The sequence below is a fragment of the Megalobrama amblycephala genome, linkage group LG3 (genome assembly GCF_018812025.1).
Source record: "Megalobrama amblycephala isolate DHTTF-2021 linkage group LG3, ASM1881202v1, whole genome shotgun sequence".
Classification (NCBI taxonomy): domain Eukaryota; kingdom Metazoa; phylum Chordata; class Actinopteri; order Cypriniformes; family Xenocyprididae; genus Megalobrama; species Megalobrama amblycephala.
In genome coordinates, this window is record NC_063046.1 from 38310154 (window position 1) to 38337211 (window position 27058).

The 27058-nt window shown below is 39.6% G+C and overlaps 1 protein-coding gene and 1 long non-coding RNA gene across 4 annotated transcripts in view; one reads left to right on the forward strand and one right to left on the reverse strand.

The window, feature by feature from the left end:
• LOC125263978 (receptor-type tyrosine-protein phosphatase delta) overlaps positions 1–27058 on the reverse strand; it is a 600442-nt gene that overhangs the window by 534505 nt on the left and 38879 nt on the right. The window lies entirely within an intron of this gene.
• On the forward strand, positions 6164–8395 carry LOC125264018. Of its 3 annotated transcripts, none has more exons than XR_007183963.1 (5): positions 6164–7227; positions 7340–7402; positions 7481–7554; positions 7654–7722; positions 7799–8395. It is a non-coding gene; the product is annotated as an uncharacterized LOC125264018 (long non-coding RNA). The 3 variants fall into 3 exon arrangements; XR_007183962.1 differs by having other exon boundaries at positions 6754–7227; positions 7928–8393; XR_007183961.1 differs by having other exon boundaries at positions 6823–7227; positions 7654–8395.

The window sequence follows — 27058 nt, forward strand, 5'->3', positions numbered from 1 at the left end:
ACACTTTTTCCATTAATATGTTTATGAACAACTGAAAAAAGCACAAATGTCAGGGCATGTCAAAACTTCTCCAGGCCCCAAATCAGCCTCAGACCCCTGAGGGTTAAGGAAAACTTTTACAAGCAATACGTTAAGGTCCATACAACAACATTAAAACAAGTTAAAATTTAAACAAACAATGTTCTGTTGAACCAACTTAATATATTTAAGTTCATGTGTTAGATACTAACTAGCAATGGCATGTTAAAGACAATTATGTTTATTGTAATTAAACTAATTGTAATTTAATTGTAATATTTTATGTAACATATGGGGGAAGCAAAAATAATTTATAAAAAGTATACTATAAGTATCATGTTAAGTTCACCTAAAGAAAAGTTTCATGTTTAATTCAATGTGTTGTTTGCCATTTCTTTGTAATTATTTGTGCAAGCAATTTCTGACTGAGAATTGGTTTGTTGTTTTTTGTGTATACTTACTACATTAACTATAATTTGAAATTATACATGAATTTTAATAAAATGAACTTGAAGTATACTTCTTTTTTTGTAAGAGATACCGTCACCATACTTGACGTGTATCTTGTCTGTTGTTTAATTACTTTTAATATTCAGTAACTACTCAGTAGTTTACCTAATCTGCCATGGAAAGCAAATATTTCAAAACAGCTTCCCCAAAAACTGTTCAGCACAATCCTGAGGCCTGTGAGTGTGTCGGGAGACGTTCTTGGATTTGTTTGAGATTGTTTTAATGGCATCAGCACTTCATTTGCAGTGAGTGGTGTAATGGTGTGCAGCTGAAGTCTGGCCGTTGTTCTCCTGAGATCACAAGCCCATTCTTCTATTCTCTTGCGCAGGAGTGTGTGTGACGACTCAAAATAGCTGTGCTGCTCCTCCTGCAGCACTAATTGCGTGTCCACGCGCTGGACATATTGAATTCTGTTTAGCAACCGTTGGTCATTTGATGTCTCTGATGTTTAGCAGAAGTGTAACGCTCAGCAGAAATGGCTCCAAGCTCTGAAAACAAGCAACTTATGAAGGTCAAAGCTGGAGAAGATTTGCCAAAAGTAACATCCAAAAAAAAAAAAAAAAATCGCACATTGAGAGACACACTCCCAGCTGTTCCTGCTGTAAAATAATCACAGTACGAATGCAAATGTACTCCATAGCCTGTAATTACAAAGGTGGTGATAAAGTCACTGTTTCGATAGACAGATTCAAACATTGTGTCCAGAGCCCTTGACAGACTCAAAATGCTCGCTAATGATTCATTTTTAAATCATCTCAAAATAATTATATAATGTTTCCACGCTGTTTCTGTTTGTCAGATGAAAAATTCAGTTTGTGGTTTTACAGCACTATGAGGCTTCAGATATTTAAATTAAAGTGTCTCGGCCCAATACCATAAGAGCCCAGTCTGAACAACCTTGCATAAATTACCATAAATTAGTTGACTACAGCCTGATAAAACAGCAAATGGATGACTCTTTTTCTGTAAGCTGGGTTTCCAGATTGGCATTGAAGCCAATTAAAATCTCTCTAAGATCAACGGACGCCTTCACAGCTTGAAGCACCAAACAAAAAACTGCTACTCAGGAAAATTAGACGTCAAAATTATTACTATTATTAGTATTATTAGTCCACGTACTGTAGTACTGAAAGTTGCTGTTGCTGTACACTTTAGATGTATTTAAATATGTTTATAAGGATAATGTCGCAATTTAGTACATATCAAATATGTAATATCAAATAACACTACAGTTAAAATGTGTTTCATCATTTTTTCATGTGCTATAGTATGCTAGTTAATACAAAAGCTTTTAATTTGACATTATTATTATAAAGTGCAGTTTTTAAAAGTCTACTTAAGTGTGTTAAGAAATACAGTCATTAAAGTGTACACACACACATTATAATATATATATTTACACTTTTAGGATTTGAAGTACACTTTCTCACAAAATGTTTGTGATCTCTGAAAAGTATGCACTTTCCCATAACCAGCAAAGCGCAGTTGTAGTGAATAGTATGCGAGTCGAGATGTAGTTCTTCTTTAGATCTGGGATCTTGGATTTTGCGTCAAATCCGTTTAGCTCCCAGTGGGTTTTAATAATCTTTGCTAGTGGATAGAGATGAAATCCACAGAGAAACACTCAGGTGTGAAGAACTGACGTTCAACTACCAATTAACATCAATCCAGAAAGACAAGTGCTTTGATGACTGTGTGTGTGTGTCACATTAAAGCACTTTACTAGAGTAAAGAACTTTTCTTTTCTTTTTTTTTTTTTTTTAATGCGCATTAGCAGATTTGATGGACAATTGGATAAATGAGCTTAAAAGGCTTACAAATGTTTGCTAACTGTATTTACAAACTGTATTTACACATGTACTGCTAACAATATGCTTAAAGGCCAAATTAAACCTTTAGGTTCTCAGGTTTCCCTTTATCTGCAGGATTGAAAACTTTGTATGTATGTGTGTTTACGACATCACAAAGCAAGCACTACTCCTGCTGTTAATTTAGTGACACATTTGTGTTTGAAAACCTCTCGCTCATTTTGATTTTCATTAGGTGTCAGTATCCACAGATATGTGCTCTTTTGATTTAATGTTCAAGGAAATAAGATGCAAGGAAATGGTAATTGGAACAAAGGTTTTAAAACATGAAGTGTGCACGTGTTATCTCCTCCTTTCCAAACATGAAATAAATAAATCAAAACATGAAATAAATAAATGTGAAAAGTGAAAGGTGAGTTTTTAATATTGTGTGTAGCCGTTGTCTGGAGTTGGATCATTCATCTACATCCATTTGCAAATATATTAGGTGTTTACACATCTGTGCATCATGTAGAAGTGTTTTCTTTCTGTCAGTCCCTCAGTTACTGCCAATGCGATTCCACCACAGATTACAGAGCTTCTCAAACCATTCGACTCTGACCTTGTGCTTTGTTTGTTTGATCATGTTTGAGATGCCCTTTCACCATAAATGTGTTGTGCCTTTTGTGTCAATAAAGTCGAGAGATAACTGATATCTCATCAATATCCCTACAGGCTCTCAACCATCAAACACAAAGTGCCGTACTCAAAGTCATATTATATGTATATACTGTATGTATGTCTATATATATATATATATATATATATATATATATATATATATATATATATATATATATATATATATATATATATACAAAGAAGTGAAGTGACAATGTAAAGTAGTGAGTGTACAGCTTATATAACAGTGTAAATTTGCTGTCCCCTCAAAATAACTCAACACACAGCCATTAATGTCTAAACCGCTGACCACAAAAGTGAGTACACCCCTAAGTGAAAATGTCCAAATTGAGCCCAGTTAGCCATTTTCTCTCCCCAGTGTCATGTGACTCATTAGTGTTACAAGGTCTCAGGTGTGAATGGGGAGCAGGTGTGTTGAATTTGGTATTATCGCTCTCACACTCTCATACTGATCACTGGAAGTTCAACATGGCACCTCATGGCAAAGAACTATCTGAGGATCTGAAAAAATAAATAAATAAATTGTTGCTCTACATAAAGATGTCGTAGGCTTTAAGAAGATTGCCAAAACCCTGAAACTGAGCTGCAGCACAGTGGCCAAGACCATATATCGGTTTAACAGGACAGGTTCCATTTAGAACAGGCCTAGCCATGGTCGACCAAAGAAGTTGAGTGCACATGCTCAGCATCATATCCAGAGGTTGTGTTTGGGAAACAGACGTATGAGTGCTGCCAGCATTGCTGCAGAGGTTGAAGGGGTGGGGGGTCAGCCTGTCAGTGCTCAGACCATATGACGCACACTGCATCAAATTGGTCTGTATGGCTGTCGTCCCAGAAGGAAGCCTCTTCTAAAGGTGATGCACGAGAAATCCCGCAAACAGTTTGCTGAAGACAAGCAGACTAAGGACATGGATTACTGGAACCATGTCCTGTGGTCTGATGAGAGTGAGACCAAGATAAACTTATTTGGTTCAGATGGTGTCAAGCGTGAGTGGCAGCAACCAGGTGAGGAGTACACCTCACCTGTATATATGTAGCGCATCATTACTCCAGTCTTCAGTGTCACATGATCCTTCAGAAATCAATCTAATATGATGATTTGATGCTCAAGAAACATTTATGATTATTATCAATGTTGAAAACAGTTATTTACATTTTTATGTCATGATGCTATGATGAATAGAAAGTTCAAAAGAACAGCATTTGTCTGAAATCTAAATCTTTTGTAACATTAAACACTACCGTTCAAAAGTTTGGGGTCAGTAAGAATTTTAATTTTATTTTTGGGGGATAGAAATAAAATTAATCAATACTTTTTTTCATCAAGGATGAGTTAAACTGATCAAAAGTTACAGTAAAGACTGAATTATAATTCTATAAACATTATAGAATTATAATGTTAGAAAATATTCTATTTTAAATAAATGCTGTTCTTTTGAACTTTCTATTCATCGAAGAATTTTGAAAAAATTGTACACAACTTTTCAACATTGATAATAATAATGAATGTTTCCTGAGCATCAAATCATCATATTAGATTGATTTCTGAAGGATCATGTGATACTGAAGACTGGAGTAATGATGCTGAAAATTCAGCTTTGATCACAGGAATAACTTACACTTTACTGTATATTGACATAGAAAACAGCTGTTTTAAATTGGAATAATATTTCACAATATTACTGTTTTTGTTTGTATTTTTAATCAAATAAATGCAGGCTTGGTGAGCAGAAGATACTTCTTTTAAAACATTTAAAAAATCTTACTGACCCCAAACTTTTGAACAGTAGTGTATGTATATATATTCCATTGTCCATATATATATATATATATATATATATATATATATATATATAGACTTGACAATGGCGCTTTGTGTTTCTGATGGTTAAGAGCCTGTAGGGATATTGATGATACAAGTTATCTCTCGACTGAATATATTATATATACAGTGTATTATATATACAGTGCCCTCCACAAATATAGGCACCCTTGGTGAATATGAGCAAAGGTGGCTGTGAGAAAGACTCTCCAAGGATCACAGCTGGAGAATTTCAGAAATTAGTTAAGTCTTTGGGTCAGAAAGCCTAAAAAAAATTACCAAACAGCACCTACATCCTCCCAAGTTGTTTAGGAGAGTTTCAAGAAAAATCCTTCTTGCTCATCCAAAAACAAACTCCAGTAAATTTAGTTGTTAGGCAAGACTGGAACTTCAAAAGGGACCTGGTTCTATGGTCAGGTGAATCTAAAAAAAGAGGTTTTTGGCAGCAAATCCACCAGATGGGTTTGTTGCACACAGGGATGTGCCCACGATGAAATATTCTGCTGGATCTTTAAAGTTGTGGGCTTATTTGTTTTGCTGGAGGTCCTGGACATCTTGTTCAGATACATTTTATCATGGATTTTATCAAATACCAACAGATAAAAATCAAAACCTGACTGCTTCTGCTAGAAATCCAATAATGGGCCGTGGTTGGATCTTCCATCAGGACAATGATCCAAAACAAACATCAAAACCAACACAAAAATGTGTCACTGAGCACACAATGAAGCTTCTGCTATGGCCGTCTCAGTTCCCTGACCTGAAAACTAGAAAATGAGTGGAAAGAACTGAAGAGAAGAAGCACCAACATGGAGATGGGAATCTGAAGGATCTGGAGAGATTCTGTATGAAGGAACAGTCTCTGACTTCTTGTCAGGTGTTCTCCAAACTCATCAGGCATTATAGAAGAAGACTCAGAGCTGTTATCTTGGGAAAAGGACATTGCAATAATTGGGTGCCAATAATTGTGGCCAAAGTGAACTAGAGAAAAACATTTATTTCATCATAAACTTTTTCCCCCATTTTCAATTGTTTTACTTAAAGGGGTCATGACATTTGAAAAATCAAATTTTTGACATATAAGAGGTCATCATACTATAAGAATATCCTGTAAGTTTTAGAGCTGAAAACTTCCTTGTTAGTCCAATAAAAGCTTTTATTGACACCAGACCCAGAAAACGACAGGATTTACAAAGTGGAGATCTATGCCATCAAAGGGCAGCAAGCACTGCCTCTGCAGAAGAAGATCAACGCCTACTTCATCCCTGCCTGTTTAGCCCCGCCCACCGATTCATGCATGACATGCAATAGTAATATAGGCCTATGTGGTGCTAAACCAGATCGAGCTACCAAGCAATAAACATGCCGTTGAGGATTACAAAATATTGTGCAGTGCCTGGACTCCACAGTGATGCAACAACATGTGAGTAACAGTGTTAATTCTAATGCCTGATCTGATATTAATGATTCATGTACAGTCAGATGTTCTTTGTCTGTGTGTCAGTAAATCAAATCAAACCGTCCTTTTCCCAAACGTCACCTTGCGTTGTTTCTCTTATTAGGATGAAAATAATCAGTAATTTAACGGTGATTAAATTATATAAAGAACCTCAAAGAAAGCCCCCTTTGTAATCATTGGAGCAGCACGCGCTGAAGCGGTCAATCAAACAGCGCGAGTTTATCAGTGACTGGCGTGCAAAACTCCTGTTTTATTCAACGAATCTTTTAGTTATATCGCGTATGCACTGTTAGTGAAGATGAAAGCATTTGTTAGTGTACAGAAATTGAGTTGCAATGACGAGATCACTGCTTTCATGTACTCAACATTGTCTGTGATCGGCTACAATGTTCATCTCTGCAACCTTTCATGCTATGATCTAAATATAATGCAACACTTTTCACGATTAGTTAACCTTAGAGCTGTAATAGTAAAAACACGCTAAAAGAAAGAGTAATACTTGGATATTTTCATATGCAAAGATGTTAGCCAATCACAGCAGTGGGCGTTTAAACTGAAGTCTCACAGCAGACATGCCCCTTAAAATGGAGCATTCAAATCAGAGGCTAAAATCAGGGTAGGGATTATGACAATTTTGGATGTAAAAAGCATACTAACATTATAGGTGCACCCCAGGAAACATTATAAAACAATAAACCAATGCAGTTCATGACCCCTTTAAATTAAAAGTTAGAATTTTGTGGGGTTTTTTAATGAAATGTAACCGGTTGACGTATGGGTTGGGGACTACAACTCCCAATAGTCTTTGGGACAATTTTAAGAATTGCGTCATTACGTAGTTGGCACGCTATAAATAGACGCACGGAAGTACTGCGCGTCCTCGTTTCATTCATTCATTGAACTCGGAAATAAGCGTGAGCTTGCATCAGGTAATGTTGTTCTTAATAGTTCATTTAATTTAACCGAGGGCTGTTCCTGTTTTGAGCAACGAGACTGTTATATTGCCTCATGCTGCTCATGCTTCTAATTGTTTGTCTGTAGGTCACCTTTATGTGATTTTTGAACGTGGGGCATAAGGCAGTCGTATGTATTTGTTTTATCAAGGTAATGGGTTTATGCAAGGATAATAGTAGGTTAATTTGGGTGGGTAGAAAGTCGTTTTATCTTGTTGTTGCATTTCAGAAGTCCTTGTGTGTTGATGGTGATTGGCCTGGTGATGCAGCCTTCAGAGTGTTGAATGAGTGAGAGCGAATTAGGTAATGACAAGTGCTATTTAGTTTATTTCATTTATATGTTTACATTTTATTTGTTTGTATGTTTTATTTTATTTGTTTTCATGAAAGTTTGTTTTGTAGGTTCCTTTTAAAGAAGAACCGTGTGGTTGATGTATTCCTTTTTTTTTCTTTAATCCAGTTCATTTAAAGGTATTTGATTAGATTAAATAATTTGATTTATGCAAATGTGTGTTTCAGTTATTAATAAAAGGTTTTTATGTTGCAGGACTAGCACGGCTATTGTTACTATTTGATTTCTTTTATTTTTGGTGAATTACCCTCATTTTTTCTTTGGATGTTGTGTATTTATATTATTGTATGCTTTCAATTGATACTGTTTTCTTTTTCTTTTTAGTTTTCCATCTTACTTCCATGGCAGCTGCAGGGTCTCCTCCAAGGGTGTGACTGGCACTGGTGAGGTGGTGGGCATTCTTCTGTGGTTCCTGGTGATTTATTTATCCTTTTGAGTGCCGTGGATTTTTGTACTGTATTTGGAGTGTGCATTGCAAGTAGTGGCTATATTTTCCTACACACGTATAGTTGTGCCCGGATTGGAGCCCTGTGGTTTGTCATAAATTTGTTTTGTTTTTGTTTCTTTCTCCTTGCTGAATGATGTGTACTCGTGTTTTAAATATCTAATTGTTTTTATACAAAACTTGGTATTTATTGTGAATAAAAGCTTGTACAAGCAATACATTCTTACTACAGCCTGTGGCCAGTTATTCACCCACTTGTGGTGGGTTACAGAAAGCTAAAAAGGATAAACAATGAAGATTTATTTTCACAGCCACCTTTGCTCATATTTACCAAGGGTGCCAATATTAGTGGAGGACACTTATATGTATAGTCGACAAGAAAAAAAACAAAAAAAGCAGAATTTATTAAAATGGCTCCGGTCAAAAGTTTGTCAACCATTGGTTCTTAATACTGTGTGTGGTTACCTGGATGATCTATGAGATTCTGCAAGTGGTTCACATACTTTTTCTTGCAACTGTATTAAAATCGTCAGTGTGACATGTCTGTTTAAAAACATCTGCTGAAAACGAGCAGGTTTCCAGAGTCAGATAGTCAGAACCACCTGCAAGGTTTATAAGCACAGGTTTAATGTCAACTTATCTCTGATGAAACTATATAAAAAAAAAAAAAAAAAAAAAAAAAAACCCTATACACTGAGGTCCTGATTCAATAAAGGTTGACCTGTTTAAAAACACATGCAAACATTTCTTTTCGATATATGTGTATACCCTTGTGAAATAGAGAATAATTTAACTGTATTGAAAGTGTAGTTTGTAGTGTACTTCAAATCTTAAAAGAACATTAAAAAAAAAGATCTGTAATTGCAGCAAATATAATTAAATAAAAGTCCACTTAAGTGGATTTAAAGAGAGTACACCTTCATGAATGTTTCTTAACACCCTCAAGTATGTTTTTTTTTTTTTAAATGTACTTTGTAATGTCAAATATTTTTTTTTTATTTTAAAGTACATTTAAATCATTATTTTAATAATCTAATAGTTTTAAAGTACACTGTAACACAGTTCGTAAATACGGGAAGAAGGAGGCGGGAACCGGCGAACGTTAAAACAATAATCTTTAATAAAATAAACAAAGAATAAAATGAAAGTAATGCCGGCAGACCCTCGCGGACGTCTGCCGGCCACACAAACATAAAAAAAACATAAAATAATGTCCAGGCCTGGTCCTCTCTCGTCCTTCACTGTCGTCGCTCCTCCGTGAGAGACTCGAGGCGCACCTCCCAGGTGGAGCTCATTATCACTTGCGTCACCGGCCTCGCGCCATTCCCTCACGGCTCTCGCCCGCCCTGCTCGTCACATACCCCCATTGCCCCGCGCAGGCCAGGGGGTACTCCCGAGACTGCGCTCTATTCCCCCCGGGGCCTGTCTCGGCGGCCGCAGTACCTGGGGGTAAGGACAGACGAGACGAGAGAAAGAAGACGGAAGCAAGGGGAGCGATAGAACAAGAGAGGGGAGAGAGGAAAATGAGAAAAAAAAAATTTCTTGGTCCGGTTCCCAGACACACTGCCGCTCGGTCCTCAGCCAGCCGAGAGGCTCTTCCTCGCGGTGCCATGCGATGGTACTGGATGCTCCGTGGACGGCTCGATCCTCCTCCGCCCCCTGGCGGCCAGCGATGGCTCCTCTGACTGAGGGCTGCCAGCAGCGAGTCCCCTGTTCCCTGCTCCTCCCCTTCATGGTGGACGGCAGCAGGCTCCGGCCCACGGCGAACGGCGAACGGCGGCGACGAATCCGCTCCGTCTTGGACGGCAGCCACCCCACCTCGTCCCAGGGGCACGGCACCGAGCTCTTCGTCCCACCTGTCACTATGCTCCAGCACCACTGCCTCGGGCAGCCTCTCGCGGTCTTCACACTCCCGCGCTGCCCGAACTCCGCAGCACCGCGATCACCCTCAGCAGCGAGGGCTCTCCGACAGCATGTCCCTCCTTCCTCCTGGGTTTCGGCACCAATGTAACACAGTTCGTGAATACAGGAAGAAGGAGGTGGGAACGGGCGAACATTAAAACAATAATCTTTAATAAAATAAACAAAGAACAAAACGAAAGTAATGCCAGCAGATCCTCGCGGACGTCTGCCGGCCACACAAACATGATAAAACATAAAATAAAGTCCAGGCCTGGTCCTCTCTCGTACTTCACTGTTGTCGCTCCTCCTTTTTTGCCTCCGGAGCTCCTCCGTGAGAGACTCGAGGCCGGCGCGCCTCCCAGGTGGAGCTCATTATCACTTGCGTCACTGGCCTCGCGCCGTTCCCTCACGGCTCTCGCCCACCCTGCTCATCACAAACACTTATTTTGATGTGTTGACTAACATAAAAAGCACATGTAAAGTACTTGATAATTTTAATTGTAGTGTATTATTTGATATTACATTTAAAGTTAATTTATTTTAAATGCACTAAATTGAAACTTCATTAGAGATTTATTGAAACTTCATTAGAGATTCTATTGAAACAAGTTTACACTACAGTATATTTTAGTTTACCATAAATGATTGTCAGTACATTCAGCAGCACACTTTAACCATATTTCAAAAACAAACCAGTCCTATTGAAGTAGATCAAAAAACACCCTAAAGTTCAGTTAATTGCATTTATTTAAATTTAATCTATAATGCATTTTACGATAAAATTTAGTTTCATATTTATGTTTAAATAGGCCTATGTTACGTATCTATTTGATTATGAAAAGTGAAGAGCATGAGTAAGATAGGATACATCATAAGATGCACAATATATCGGGAGACATGGAGTGGGTCAGACATTATTTTGACTATTTCATTAAGTTTTGTTTTGTAGAAAGCCTTTCTTTAAAGTGAATTTCATTTTGTAAAAATTGTATCTTAATTGTAATCAATGTTTCATCACCTGGATTTAATAAATAAGAAGAAAATATAGCAGACAATATAATCATGACATGGAGGTGCGGGCGCTTATGGGCTAAATGAACCGAAACTCAGCGTATAGGCTGCTTGCCTTACAGACATGAGAAATATATCTATAGAAAGCTTGAAATGTCTACTTTTAAATTAAACAATTCAAAACGAAAAAATAGGCTTTGTTTCTATACGGAACGAACGCGGCACCAGTTTCGTTTTTTCCGTAAGTAGAATAGGGAAGGTGTAGGACATAGAGCGTAAGCTTTTTGAAGAATACGGAAAGCGGAAGCACGTGCAAGGCAATCATCTGTTTATATAAAGCATATACAATTGTATTTTTTTCGAAAATGACCAATCGTTTCGCTAGATAAGACCCTTATTCCTCGTCTGGTATCATTTAAAGCCCTTTGAAGCTGCAATGAAACTGTAATTTTGACCTTCAACCTTTTGGAGGCCATTGAAGTTCACTATAAGGAGAATAATCCTGGAATGTTTTCATCAAAAACCTTAATTTCTTTTCGACTGAAGAAAGAAAGACATGAACATCTTGGATGACATGGGGGTGAGTAAATTCAGGAAATCAGGAAATTTTTATTTGAAAGTGGACTAATCCTTTAAAGAGAAGCGGCAGCACGGAGCGCATGTGAACATCCTCTCCTCCGCTTTAATACCAGTTACAGCGCTTAATAAACATGACTAAACATCTGAAGGTATGTTAAAAGATACAGTACATCTTACCAAAATCCGTAGCATGTCTTGTGTAATAGCTCAATCAGTACAAATTCCAAAAAAGTTGGGACACTGTACAAATTGTGAATAAAATCAGAATGCAATGATGTGGAAGTTTCAAATTTCAATATTTTATTCAGAATACAACACGGATGACATATCAAATGTTTAAACTGAGAAAATGTATCATTTTAAGGGAAAAATAAGTTGATTTTAAATTTCATGGCATCAACACATCTCAAAAAAGTTGGGACAAGGCCATGTTTACCACTGTGTGGCATTCCCTCTTCTTTTTATAACAGTCTGCAAACGTCTGCGGACTGAGGAGACAAGTTGCTCAAGTTTAGAAATAGGAATGTTGTCCCATTATTGTCTAATACAGGCTTCTAGTTGCTCAACTGTCTTAGGTCTTCTTTGTCGCATCATCCTCTTTATGCTGCGCCAAATGTTTTCTATGGGTGAAAGATCTGGACTGCAGGCTGGCCATTTCAGTACCCGGATCCTTCTTCTACGCAGCCATGATGTTGTAATTGATGCAGTATGTGGTCTGGCATTGTCATGTTGGAAAATGCGAGGTCTTCCCTGAAAGAGACGACGTCTGGATGGTAGCATATGTTGTTCTAGAACTTGGATATACCTTTCAGCATTGATGGTGCCTTTCCAGATGTGTAAGCTGCCCATGCCACACGCACTCATGCAACCCCATACCATCAGAGATGCAGGCTTCTGAACTGAGCGCTGATAACAACTTGGGTTGTCCTTGTCCTCTTTAGTTCGGATGACATGGCGTCCCAGTTTTGCAAAAAGAACTTCAAATTTTGATTCGTCTGACCACAGAACAGTTTTCCACTTTGCCAGAGTCCATTTTAAATGAGCCTTAGCCCAGATAAAACGCCTGCGCTTCTGGATCATGTTTAGATATGGCTTCTTTTTTGACCTATAGAGTTTTAGCCGGCAACGGTGAATGGCATGGTGGATTGTGTTCACGACAATGTTTTCTGGAAGTATTCCTGAGCCCATGTTGTGATTTCCATTACAGTAGCATTCCTGTATGTGATGCAGTGCCGTCTAAGGGCCCGAAGATCAAGGGCATCCAGTATGGTTTTCCGGCCTCGACCCTTACGCACAGAGATTGTTCCAGATTCTCTGAATCTTTGGATGATATTATGCACTGTAGATGATGATAACTTCAAACTGAACTCCTTTCTGATATTGCTCCACTATTTTTCGCCGCAGCATTGGGGGAATTGGTGATCCTCTGCTCATCTTGACTTCTGAGAGACACTGCCACTCTGAGAGGCTCTTTTTATACCCAATCATGTTGCCAACTGACCTACAGTAGGTGGCCATCCAAAACGGTGTTTCTACCGCCGCCGCTGCCGCATCGCAAAGTGCATTTGCAGCTTTTGACCGCTGAGTGGAGCTTTAACCACGTTATCCAACAAATGCATCTAAGCACATTTATCTTTATGCAAAATGTCAATTTTCTCACATATTATGCCTATATTTATCACAAATACATTTTTTATTTATATTTTAAACTCCTTTAATAAAACAGTATGGATTTTTGACACGCACATACTTTGTTATCCTTTATTTTGACAGATAACTACTTAGGAAAAATATATAATCTGTTTGGACACTGATTAAGAAATTGTTGCGTGTTTCATGAATTATATCCTTTATTTTAAAACGTGAGTCACTGAATCATTTCGCTCCCATTATTAAGGCACGATTTAGCTAAATCATTGAAACCAAAAAGAATGGACGGATTAATAAAACGTCATAAAAAAACTGCAACTCCTGCAGCCGCATTTAAATGCAGGAGTGTATTCAATTCCTTAAAATATCAAATACAAATTCAGAAACAACACATTCCAGCGCATAGATCGCCTCTTATTTAACACAGACCTACGAATTTATTATCGAATTGAGATATTTCTTTCATTTAGGTACAATTATTCGCTGAGTTTAAGTTCATTTTTGAGACGAGCTAAAAGCTCACCCTGTTTTTTATTTATTTTATTTTATTTTTCACAAGTACAAGGTTTTGTTGTTATTGTGAGTGTACACAAATAAAAGTAGACCATTTGTAGTCTTGCACTAATCTGTAGGCTATTGCCAAAAAATGACGGAAGGCCTGTTTTAAGTTGTTTCAGCTGTCATGAGGAGAAAATCCATCAGAACGCGCCGGCGCTTTCGTCGGCCAGAGGGATAAAAATGTAACCAATTTAGTTTCATATTTATATTTAAATATTGGGCTATAGCCTAATATAATTTTTTTTAAGATGTCACCAATGTTGATTATGAAAAGTGAATAGCATGATATATTTAATAATTAGGAAGAAAACCAAGAACGTCCAACGTGTGGAATGGATTGCGTAACAAACGAACTCATGTTTCCACGGCCTTTGAATAAGGCTGAATCAATAGATGTCTTTCTGTTTTTATTAAATTTCTTAAATACATGTCTTTATTACTTAATAAATTGGTAAGATGTTTTGGTCTAACAATATATTTTAGCTGGTCTAAATTCTAAGTTAGACACAAATTTGCATAATAGGCTAGGCTATATAAGGTTCCCTTCTAGACAAGCGCGTAAATTGCTGTTTCGGCTGCAAATTTTCAGTAATTTCGATTGGTGCATCAAATGATATATAGGCCTAAACTAAATTCATGTATTTACAGTAAAAGAATAAAGAAATAGCCTAACTCTAGACTTATTGGCTAGGATATTTACGTTTGGGCAATATAATAATAATAATAATAATAATAATAATATCTCAGTGTAGGGACTCGTTCGACAGACGTTACCAAATGGCTTTATCAGCCAGAGGCATGATTGAACAAAGCTTCATTTGGTCCAAAAGATCCATTTCCTGACAGGAAAAACCTAGCCTTAACAGAAGTGATGACGCGACTTCTTTTAACAAAGGACTCTGTCTAAAGGACTTCTTAGCTCATCAGCAATAAACTAATCAGAACCTATCACGTGGGTCTGATCACATTAAATCTATTGATTCTCTCACAAAACCCTCTTGTATTATCGGACGGAACAGGAAAACACCCATCAACGGATTTAAAGACGAATCTGTCCTATCTATACCTCCTTTGTGTTGAGCAATCCATTTTGACCCGGTCACTTGTGACTCCGGTCGCTGTTCAATGACTTTATGCTTACAGACTCAATCTTGAATTTCAAATGGACCATCATTAAGAGATCATTTTAAACTATATACAGAATAATACATGCCATGATGTAATTACTAACATGTCTATTCAATGTATTCAATATGTGGGTTTTCTTCAAATGCATTATTGTAATCATTGTTTTAATTAGGTCAGTCTAGTAATATGTATGTAAGAAGTGTGTCATGTTTATTATCCTCTTTGATTCAGTGTGCATGAATATTGAAATTTGGTACCAGAGAAATATTAGGAAACTTTATGAAGTTACTGATAAACATGATTATGTTCCACGGACATCACAATCAATGGACAATAGACGGGGCGTGTCTAAGCTCCGTAGCAACGTCTCATTGGAGAAACACATCGGGGGACGGAGCTAACTTCCTCCTTTAAAACTATGCTTTCCCAATAGCTAGTTGTCAGAAATCGGTCAAAAAGTCGGTCGAAGTGGTTAGTCGGAGTTGAAACCCAGTAGCCGAAGCACTGCTACTTTGACCACGGCGGAAAAGTCGCTTGGGTCATGCTGAAAAGAAGAAGTTGAGAACTGATCCTTTACCGGGGCTGATTTTCCATCTAACAGTCGCCGACTTCATCCACGAGCCGCGCAGCTGACCATTCAACAGCCGTCACATCCAGACTCCAAAACACTCCGTGAAATATCTGACCAAAGACTCCAAAGAAGAAAACTGCTCAGAACAGCGCGTTTCACCAGCCGGCAACAACTTTAAAGCTTCTGCGCAACCCACGAAGGGCTTTCCCGAGAAGACGCACCTGAAAGACAGCCAATCCAGAACGGGACTCCGCTGCACACGAGTCGCAGAACAACCCGATTACCTCAGCTGTCAGAGCAAATGCAGGTACAAGCAAACTTCTCTCTCTTGCTGGAAACTGGTGAAACTCCTTTAAACCTAAAGAATCAAGCCAAAGCTCTGCTTTTGTGATTTTCCTCAGGTTGCGATGTTTAGTTAGTATTTGGGACTTTCTTCATAACTCATATCAACTCCGCGAATGTGTGTGTGTGTGCGTATGTATGCATGTGTGTGTTTAGCCTTAGTTTCCTGTAATCATTAGAAGTAGTCAATAAAGCTTGTTTTGATTTTCACATATACGAGTTTCTTGTGCTGTGTGTCAAATTACTGCCTTAAACTTAAAAGATCAAGTTACCTCTTGCTTATAATAATATAATAATTATAATAATAATAATCATAATAAAATATTGTTACTGTTGGCAGCAGAATAATATTTTATCCAGAATTGGTAAAATACTTTAACCTCAATTTTTCGCTGGACGAATAATTGATGAAGTGTTAAATATTAATTCTGAATCATTTACAGCGAATCAATTACAGTTGATTCGATTCTTATTCCCTGTAACTCAATTACCCCTCTTGATAATTAATTGAGCTAATAAATAGGCCAAGTCCTACACTCAGCAAAGACCGAACATATTTATTTGTCTCGGCACACAACCGCTAACAGTAACACAGTAAAAGCGCATCAAAGCTTGCTGTTGTCTTGGCTACCTTACAAAAGGCGATGGAAACAAAAGTGAATTTTCCCCCCTTTTGTGGTAATTTAGCACTATTTTCTATTGTATTCTGCTTGCATTTTCTGATTCAGTTGGATGCTTTATTTTTATCTTGAGTCAATTGAGTTTAGTTCTAAAAAAAGCAAAGGCTAGTAGCCTAAATAATCTGCGACGGGGCCCAGCATAGCGTGGGGGCTGCGGGGGTGTCCCTTATGCCCATGATGTAATGGTACATCGCTTACAAAGGGTTCTTGTTAACTACTGTATGATTATCAGACGATTTTAATGTGTTAATGTTTCAACTATCGTGCAATTATAGCTATGTAACAATCTGATAAACTGCAATTGTGCAGTTTGTATTCATTAACACGCTCATAAACAGAAATGTCATGCCATAAGCTACACAATTATGAACAAAAAAAAAAAACGTTGATTTCCCAATAATCAACATTTTGTTATTCAACAAGTGCTAGGCTATTAAGATAAAACGTTTCTGCTATAGATAGTTTGCGCCTAATCTGACTCTCCACAATGGGCTACACAATATTTTATAGGCCTATTTGTATTTTGACTGCAGTTAAGAGCAAAATGACGAGAACATGTTTAATATTGGAAGTTTAAGATTCTTTATTAAATATTCTTACTTTATGCAAAACATATAGGCATCTGTACATTGTACCTCTACAACATCATAACATAAATTATTAAATTATAGTTCAAATGAACCGTACAAACCCAATCTTGGTTTTTGCTATTTATTTAGGCCTATTTATTTATATCAGCAGATCTGTGTTGATTCAGTTTATTTCAATAACTGCTGATGTTGCAAACTGTGGTTAAGCTGTAAAGCAGCTCGAAAGAATTTACCAAGATATGTTACATTATGGCTCCGTATTATTAGAACAATAACTGTACAGAATCTTTACTGCCATCCAATGTTCCTTAAAGACAAAGAAATAAAATAAAAATAAAAACAAACAAAAACAACAAACCGATTATGTTCCATTTATATATCAATGTATAATATTTACATTATCTTGTGTGTATAAAAAGCACTCACCCAACCTAACAGTGCTTGCTCTGCAACACTTGACAAGTTTGAGATAGGGGGAAGGGCGCTTTGTTTAAAATGTTTGTCACCAAAGCCATTAATCCAGAGGGCGGGAGACCTTTTTGCAATCTTGGTGCTTTTTGTTAATTTTAACATCCTGATCTGATCATATGAAATAAGCTGACGAAATACACAATCGTTAGACTCTTGTTATGAGCATTTGCAGTAAGTTTCTTTATTTGTTTGTGTTATGGGGATTTGCAGAAGTTCGAATGGGATCAACCCTCCCCCGCGCGTTGCTAGCGTCTGCTGCTGCCGAGCAGAGTATGTGCAAAGTTTTGACTGGAGCGAGGAGGGATTTTTTAAAAGTCGGAGCGTCGTGTTTTTTTTGTTTTGTTTTGTTGTTGTTGTTTTTTGTTGTTGTTGTTGTTGTTGGTTTTTTTTTTAAATCTGCAAGAAATGTTATGAGTTTGGCGTGTGGTAGGAAAAAAAAAGTTTGCACAATAAGCCACTACGCAAATTTGTGTCTAACTAGACCAGCTAAAATATATTGTTCGACCAAAAACATCTTATCAATTATTTAAGTAATAAAGACATGTAATAAAGTAATAAATAAATTTAATAAAAACAGAAAGACATATATTGATTGAGCCTGTACTGTGTCGTCATTGTGTCGTCATTGGACAATCATGTGACTATTATGATGGGGTGCACCTGTGGAGGACCGCACAAAGGACACTTTAAAAAGTGGCGTGGTGGGGAAGGAAGGGGGCCTAAGGCGGTGACTAGTGGGGTACGTTTTGCTGTCTCTCGGGGGCAATAGGCCCTCCGGAGATGAAGATAGATAGTTAGCTAGCTGTCTTTAATATTAGAGAGCGGAGGTAGAGGGGGGATTTGACTTAGTGTCACTTGCCTCGGCACACTGATTGCTGGCGCCACGCATCACCCAACTTTGACACGGCTGAGGGGACGGATTTTTGCGTGGTGCTTATGAACTCAGCACAAGGACGAAGTTGCTGCCGAAAACGGATTGACTGTTTTATGAATGGACTTGTGACTTAAGCGCCGCCTCTTTACAGCGAAGGGACGCTCCTTGGCGGACGACACGAGTTGCCCGTGCTCTGCTTTACCCCTTATGGATGGGTCTCCTTGACCTGGGGAGAGGGAAGTGCTTTTAACTTTTATCCATTTATTTATTTATGTATTCATGGACTGTTTGTTGTATGACGGACAACGGGTATGGGAGGGAAGTTGGGGGTTAAATGAATGAAGAAACGTGCCTTTTGTGTGTTCACGGTGTGCTGTGTAAGCGTGCTGTTGGAGTGCTAAATATTTAATGAATTGAGTGTGAAATTCACTGTATGTAAGGTGTGGTGGTGAATTGCGGGTTGCTCTGTTTATTGCCCCCATTTGCCGTATCTACCCGTGCCTGTGTCAGGAATTATATTTGTGTACATGTGAAATAAAGTGAATTCCCTGTGACTAAATCAAATAGCTGTGGTAGGAGAATTTCTTTGACAGACGTGTTTTGGCTTTCAACGAGGTTTATTACACTGGTGGCAGCGGTGGGATCATAGCGAATTGCTGTGATTCATATAGATCTCGTTGAAATATTTGATAGCCTACAGTTTGTCAAAATGTCAGAGCCAAGGTCTGGGGGGGCAAGCGGGGCCGATGCCGTACTTGTTTCAGGTGCTGAAGCTTTTGGGCAGTTAAATCCTGCGCCTCGTCCTGTTTTTATGCCTGAAACATTCACTGGAACGGGGCGTGAGTGGTCTGATTGGGCAGATCAGTTTGAAATGGCTGCGGGGATTAATGGTTGGGACGATGTATTGAAATTAAAATTTATGTCTTTATTGTTGTCAGGTCGTGCGCGGGATGTTTATTGTGGTTTACCCGATGAAGCTCGGCAAAATTTTAGTCAACTGAAGGCGGCAATGGGTAAATGTTTCGAGCCCTGTGAAAGTACTGATTGGAATCGGGTGAGCTTTTCATCCCGTAAGAGGCAGCCAAATGAGACCGTGCGTGAGTTTGGAAACGCTTTAAGGCGTTTAATTTCAAAAGCATATCCGTCAGTAGATGGTGCTACGAGAGATCTTTTGGCTCGAGACCATTTTATTGCCCATATAGGCTGTGCCGATACGCGTATTCACTTGCGCAGCGTCAAACCAGCTACTTTGGAAGGGGCGATTAACCTGGCATCTGAACTTGAATTGATTAGAAATTTGGAAAGAAATACAGCTCTCCCAAATGCTAAAGTTTGTGGTGTAGTAAATGAAAATGTGGGGCCAGCTAGAGATGGACAAATCCAAGCTTTAGTGGGTATGGTGGAAGGGCTTCGGCAAGAAGTAAAAGCTTTACAGAGTACTGTTAAAATGTTACAAGATCAGGTGACAATGAATTCGTCGTCCTTGAGTCCTCAATTTGATTATGTCATAAATAGACGCGATCCAAAGAATTTGAAATCGGATAGTTCACGAATAGACTCACAAAATCGAGATAGGATTGAAGCTTGTTGGGAGTGTGGGTGTACTCGTCATTTTAAGAAAGACTGTCCATATGTTTCGGGAAACGGGAGGGGGCGGGCTCGGTAGACCGGGAGTCCGCCCCTCTTTCCATTGTGTCTATACCTGGGGAAGCGTGTCAGTCCCAGCCAGAAATGGCTGGAGTTTATATGCTCGGTAAAGTTGGGGGAGTGGAGACCCGCTTATTGGTCGATACAGGAGCACAAGTGTCAATTGTACCTAAGCAGTTTTGGTTGGAAGCAACAGGTGGGGGTAGTGATTTAGTGGAGTATAATGGTAGTTTGCTAGTAGCGAATGGAGGCAGAATGGAAGCTATAGGTCAATGGAAAACTACTTGTCAATTTGAATCTTTGACTGTAGTTCTTGACTTTGTAGTAGCAGATATAAGCCCCGGTGATGTGTTATTGGGGAGTGATTTTTTAGTTAAATTTGGCGTAAAGTTGGATTTGAAGGAATTATGCTGTTATCTGATGGGAAAAAAAATTTCAGTATATTTGCAAACTGATGTTCCAGTTTCTTCTATGCCTGTTGTAGTTCATGGAGATACCAGGATACCTCCACGCAGTGAAGTGATAATCTTGGGGTCAGTTGAGGGAGCGCCACCAGGAAAGATAATAGGTATGTTGGAACCTGGTTCTTCTCTGTCTCGCCATTGTGATGTGTTGGTGGCGCGGGTGGTGTGTGCAGTAACCGCTGGTGTTATGCCAGTCCGCGTTATTAATGTAACTAAGGAGGCCCATACTTTGCGTGACGGAATGAAAATTGGTGTTTTGTCTACCAATATAGAGGTAGGAGAAGGGGCAGAAGAAGTGGATCAGAAGTGTGATGTTATGACTCGGTGGTCAGCTGATGCCTTGATATCCCATTTTGGGTTAGATTCTAGGGGTCTTAATTTAGAACAAATGCATTCCATTCGCCAAGTATTAGAGCAATATACCCAACTTTTTAGTACGGGTGATACCGATTTGGGTAGGACGCATCTTGTTCGTCACCAAATTGATACAGGAGCAGCTAAACCTATTAAAATGGCCCCCCGTCGTGTCCCGCTGCACTTGCACCAAGAAGTAACTGATCAGATAAAGCAAATGTTGGATAATGGTATCATTCAGCCTTCTTGTAGTCCCTGGGCAGCTCCAGTGGTACCAGTTAGGAAAAAGGATGGCAGTTTACGTTTCTGTATTGATTATAGGAAGCTAAATGAGGTTACACAGAAAGATGCTTACCCGCTTCCCAGGATAGATGATGCGCTGGATAGTTTGGCAAATGCTTGTTGGTTCTCAACTCTTGATCTAGCCAGTGGCTACTGGCAGGTTGAGGTTGACCCCAAAGATAAACCCAAGACTGCTTTTATTACACGTCAAGGTCTTTTTGAATTTAATGTTTTAAGTTATGGTCTGTGTAACTCTCCATCTACCTTTCAAAGGTTGATGGATTTGATTTTAGCAGATCTTCAGTGGACTACGTGTTTAGTATATCTGGATGATATAATTGTTTTTGGAAAGACATTTCAGGAACACCTAGGACGCTTGGAGCAAGTTTTTAGGAACTTGTATGGAGCCAATTTGAAGGTGAAACCCTCTAAATGTAATTTATTTGCGAAACAGGTATCTTACCTGGGGCATATAATTTCAGCAGAAGGCGTCAAGGCTGATCCTTCGAAGGTTGAGGCAGTGAGGGGGTGGCCGGTGCCTAGGAACCAGACGGAAGTGCGTAGTTTTCTAGGGTTGGCGTCTTATTATCGTCGCTTTATAAAGGGCTTTGCTGAGATTGCTAGGCCTCTGCATCAACTGACGGAAAAGGGGAGAAAATTTCAGTGGGGAGAGGAGTGTCAAAGAGCATTTTTAACACTCAAGTCATGTCTTGTTTCAGCTCCAGTATTGGCATATCCAGACCCCTTGAGACAATTCATTTTGGACACTGACGCTTCCGATGTTGGGATAGGTGCTGTATTGTCCCAGGTGGAGGGAGGGATGGAACGTGTTGTGGCTTATGCCAGCCGGTCTTTGACTAAACAAGAACGTAAGTATGCAACCACCAAAAAGGAATTACTGAGTATGGTGACATTTACCAAACATTTCAAGCATTACCTTCTAGGGGCAGAGTTTGTGCTTCGTACTGATCATAATTCCCTGCGGTGGTTGCATAACTTTCAAGGAATTGAAGGACAGCTGGCTCGTTGGCTAGAACAGCTAGCAAGCTTTCAATACAGGATTGTGCATAGGTCAGGTAAGCAACATGCTAACGCTGATGCTCTATCAAGACTGCCAGGCCTGAATTCAGTTTTGGATCAGGTGCCTAAGGGGGTTGGGGGTGAGGCTAGTGAAGAAACTTGCCCTGTAAGGGTAGTGCAAGTGGTTAACTCGAGTGAGAAGCCACTGTTTAGAGAAACGTTAGAAGATGACTTGGTTAATTTGCAGAGGGAGGATAGTGAGTTGGGTCAGCTGCTTCACTTGCTAATTAAGCCATCAGAGGAGCGTGGGGAGATAGAAAGTTACCCAGGGTTGCGAAAATTTGCAGTAGTGTGGGATCAGCTTCAGATACGTGACCAGTTATTGGTGCGTGTCCCTCCACGTAATTCTGATGCAGCCAATAAAGTGCAGGTCGTACTCCCAAAGTGTTTGGTTCCAAAAGTTCTGACAATGTTGCATAATGCCGTTACTGGTGGCCACCTAGGGGTGCAAAAACTTCAAGGTAAAGTTAAAGATCGTTTTTATTGGCCGGGGTGGTTTGCGGATGTGAGGAGGTGGTGTCGGGAGTGTTCGGACTGCGCCTCACGAAAGCTTCCAACTCGCAACCCCCAGGCCCCATTGTGCCCTTCTGCTATTTCTCGCCCTTATGAGCGTGTTGCTTTGGATATTTTGGGTCCACTTCCAGAAACAATTGATAAAAATCATTATATTTTGGTTGTGGGAGATTATTTTTCTAAGTGGACGGAAGCTTTTGCTTTGCCTAATCAAGAAGCACGATCAGTTGCCAAAGTTTTAGTGGAGCAGTGGGTGTGCCGTTATGGTGTCCCTCGGAGTCTCCATTCCGATCAGGGCAGAAATTTTGAATCAGTTCTTTTTCAGGAATTATGTCGGTTATTGGAGATTAATAAAACGCGTACTTCCCCCTATAATCCTCAGTCAGATGGGCTCATTGAGCGTTTTAATAGGACTTTGCTTTCTATGCTGTCACTTTTTGTGGATAAGAACCAACAGAATTGGGATTCATTGTTACCTTATGTGATGATGGCATATCGTAGCAGTGTCCATGCAACTACTGGTTTTACCCCCTATAAGGTGGTGTTTGGTAGGGAGATGGTATTACCAGTGGATGTTATGTTGAATGCGAATTTGGAAGAGGCTTTTGAATCTCCAAATGATTATGTGCAACGCATGGCCGAGACTTTGTCTACTGTGGTGGGGGCAGTACAGCAACATCAGTTACAGGCTTCTTCGCAGCAGAAAAAGCATTTTGATTTTCGGGCCCAGGTGCAATATTATTCAGTGGGGGAATTAGTCTGGGTTCGAAATAAGGCTCGAAAAAAAGGAGTTTGCTTTAAGTTGCAGAGAAATTATAAAGGTCCCTTCAAAGTGATTGAGCGACTGTCGGATGTATTGTATCAACTACAGTCAACAGAAGGGGGCGCTGCTGTAGTTGTTCATTACAACCGTTTAAAACCATATGTTTCTCGATTTGTTGCAGAGAGACTGGGGGGAAGCGATGAGTCTGAGCAACCATCACTGCAGCAGCCGGTTGATCAGCCAGTCCTTCAGTCGGTGCCTCCAGTTGGAAGTGAGAGACGACATATGGAGGGACAGTCTTGCCCCTTGGGAGAGAAGGATGGACCTCTTCGACATGGTTCATCGGTGTCATCGACTCAGAAGCCAGGGTCAATTGTGGAGTTTAGCCCTGGGCTAGCATCTGAATCAGCGGACAATGGAGCAGATTTAATGCAGAGTGCAGAAATGCTTCGACCTGTACGACAAAGGAAATTGCCAGTTTGGGCTAAGGATTATCATCTTGACTCGAGGACGAGTTCTTCTGAATTAGAGGGGGAATAGTGTACTGTGTCGTCATTGTGTCGTCATTGGACAATCATGTGACTATTATGATGGGGTGCACCTGTGGAGGACCGCACAAAGGACACTTTAAAAAGTGGCGTGGTGGGGAAGGAAGGGGGCCTAAGGCGGTGACTAGTGGGGTACGTTTTGCTGTCTCTCGGGGGCAATAGGCCCTCCGGAGATGAAGATAGATAGTTAGCTAGCTGTCTTTAATATTAGAGAGCGGAGGTAGAGGGGGGATTTGACTTAGTGTCACTTGCCTCGGCACACTGATTGCTGGCGCCACGCATCACCCAACTTTGACACGGCTGAGGGGACGGATTTTTGCGTGGTGCTTATGAACTCAGCACAAGGACGAAGTTGCTGCCGAAAACGGATTGACTGTTTTATGAATGGACTTGTGACTTAAGCGCCGCCTCTTTACAGCGAAGGGACGCTCCTTGGCGGACGACACGAGTTGCCCGTGCTCTGCTTTACCCCTTATGGATGGGTCTCCTTGACCTGGGGAGAGGGAAGTGCTTTTAACTTTTATCCATTTATTTATTTATGTATTCATGGACTGTTTGTTGTATGACGGACAACGGGTATGGGAGGGAAGTTGGGGGTTAAATGAATGAAGAAACGTGCCTTTTGTGTGTTCACGGTGTGCTGTGTAAGCGTGCTGTTGGAGTGCTAAATATTTAATGAATTGAGTGTGAAATTCACTGTATGTAAGGTGTGGTGGTGAATTGCGGGTTGCTCTGTTTATTGCCCCCATTTGCCGTATCTACCCGTGCCTGTGTCAGGAATTATATTTGTGTACATGTGAAATAAAGTGAATTCCCTGTGACTAAATCAAATAGCTGTGGTAGGAGAATTTCTTTGACAGACGTGTTTTGGCTTTCAACGAGGTCATTGTGTCGTCATTGGACAATCATGTGACTATTATGATGGGGTGCACCTGTGGAGGACCGCACAAAGGACACTTTAAAAAGTGGCGTGGTGGGGAAGGAAGGGGGCCTAAGGCGGTGACTAGTGGGGTACGTTTTGCTGTCTCTCGGGGGCAATAGGCCCTCCGGAGATGAAGATAGATAGTTAGCTAGCTGTCTTTAATATTAGAGAGCGGAGGTAGAGGGGGGATTTGACTTAGTGTCACTTGCCTCGGCACACTGATTGCTGGCGCCACGCATCACCCAACTTTGACACGGCTGAGGGGACGGATTTTTGCGTGGTGCTTATGAACTCAGCACAAGGACGAAGTTGCTGCCGAAAACGGATTGACTGTTTTATGAATGGACTTGTGACTTAAGCGCCGCCTCTTTACAGCGAAGGGACGCTCCTTGGCGGACGACACGAGTTGCCCGTGCTCTGCTTTACCCCTTATGGATGGGTCTCCTTGACCTGGGGAGAGGGAAGTGCTTTTAACTTTTATCCATTTATTTATTTATGTATTCATGGACTGTTTGTTGTATGACGGACAACGGGTATGGGAGGGAAGTTGGGGGTTAAATGAATGAAGAAACGTGCCTTTTGTGTGTTCACGGTGTGCTGTGTAAGCGTGCTGTTGGAGTGCTAAATATTTAATGAATTGAGTGTGAAATTCACTGTATGTAAGGTGTGGTGGTGAATTGCGGGTTGCTCTGTTTATTGCCCCCATTTGCCGTATCTACCCGTGCCTGTGTCAGGAATTATATTTGTGTACATGTGAAATAAAGTGAATTCCCTGTGACTAAATCAAATAGCTGTGGTAGGAGAATTTCTTTGACAGACGTGTTTTGGCTTTCAACGAGGTTTATTACAAGCCTTATTCAAAGGCCGCGGAAACAAGGTTTCGTTTGTTACGCAATCCATTCCCCACCCAACGTTCTTGGTTTTCTTCCTAATTATTAAATATAGGCAATTGGTTGATGAAACATTGATTGAAATTAAGATACAATTTCTACAAAACGAAATTCACTTTAAAGAAAGACTTACTATAAAACAAAACTTAATGAAGTGGTCAAACTTATGTCTGACCCGCTGCATGTTTCCCGACATTGCGCATCCGTCATGCTATTCACTTTTCATAATCAACATTGGTGACATCTTAAAAAAATTATATTAGGCTATAGCCCAATATTTAAATATAAATATGAAACTAAATTGGCTACATTTTTATCCCTCTGGCCGACGAAAGCGCCGGCGCGTTCTGATGGATTTTCTCCTCATGACAGCTGAAACAACTTAAAACAGGCCTTCCGTCATTTTTGGCGATAGCCTACAGATTAGTGCAAGACTACAAATGGTCTACTTTTATTTGTGTACGCTCACAATAACAACAAAACCTTGTACTTTTGAAAAATAAAATAAAATAAAAAATAGGGTGCGCTTTCAGCTGTCTCTCTGCGAGAATCTGAAACGTCTCAAAAGTGAACTTAAACTCAGCGAATAATTGTACCTAAAAAGAAAGAAATATCTCAATTCGATAAGATATAGGTCTGTGTTAAATAAGAGGCGATCTACCCGCTGGAACGTGTTGTTTCTGAAATCATTGCCAGTGCTCGTTGCTGCTGTTATCAGTTCTCTTGGCGCTTGTGCACACGCGCAGTTTTCACACAGACAATCGAGCGTTTCGTTCTGGTAAAAGCACAAAACAAAATGCACACAACATGTCCTTGTTCTTGATGTACAATCACTGATGAACACCTTTGGTTTTAATGAGTAAATTAGCCAAAATATTTATTCCTGCCGGTATTTTAGTCTGCAATATCAAAATCACTAAACGTTACATAGCATATATAGCCTAACAATAACAACAATAAAAAAAATCGAGAACAATAGCAGTTAATAAGAATTATTGCTCTTAATGCGGTCTTAATGCTGGACCGTTCTCATTTCACTCCGCATATGGAACTTTTTTTCTTTTGCTAAGAGCAAACCAGAATGAAAATATTACATTTTTAATCCGTGTGTGTGTGCTCCTAATATATATATATATATATATATATATATATATATATATATATATATATATATATATATATATATATATA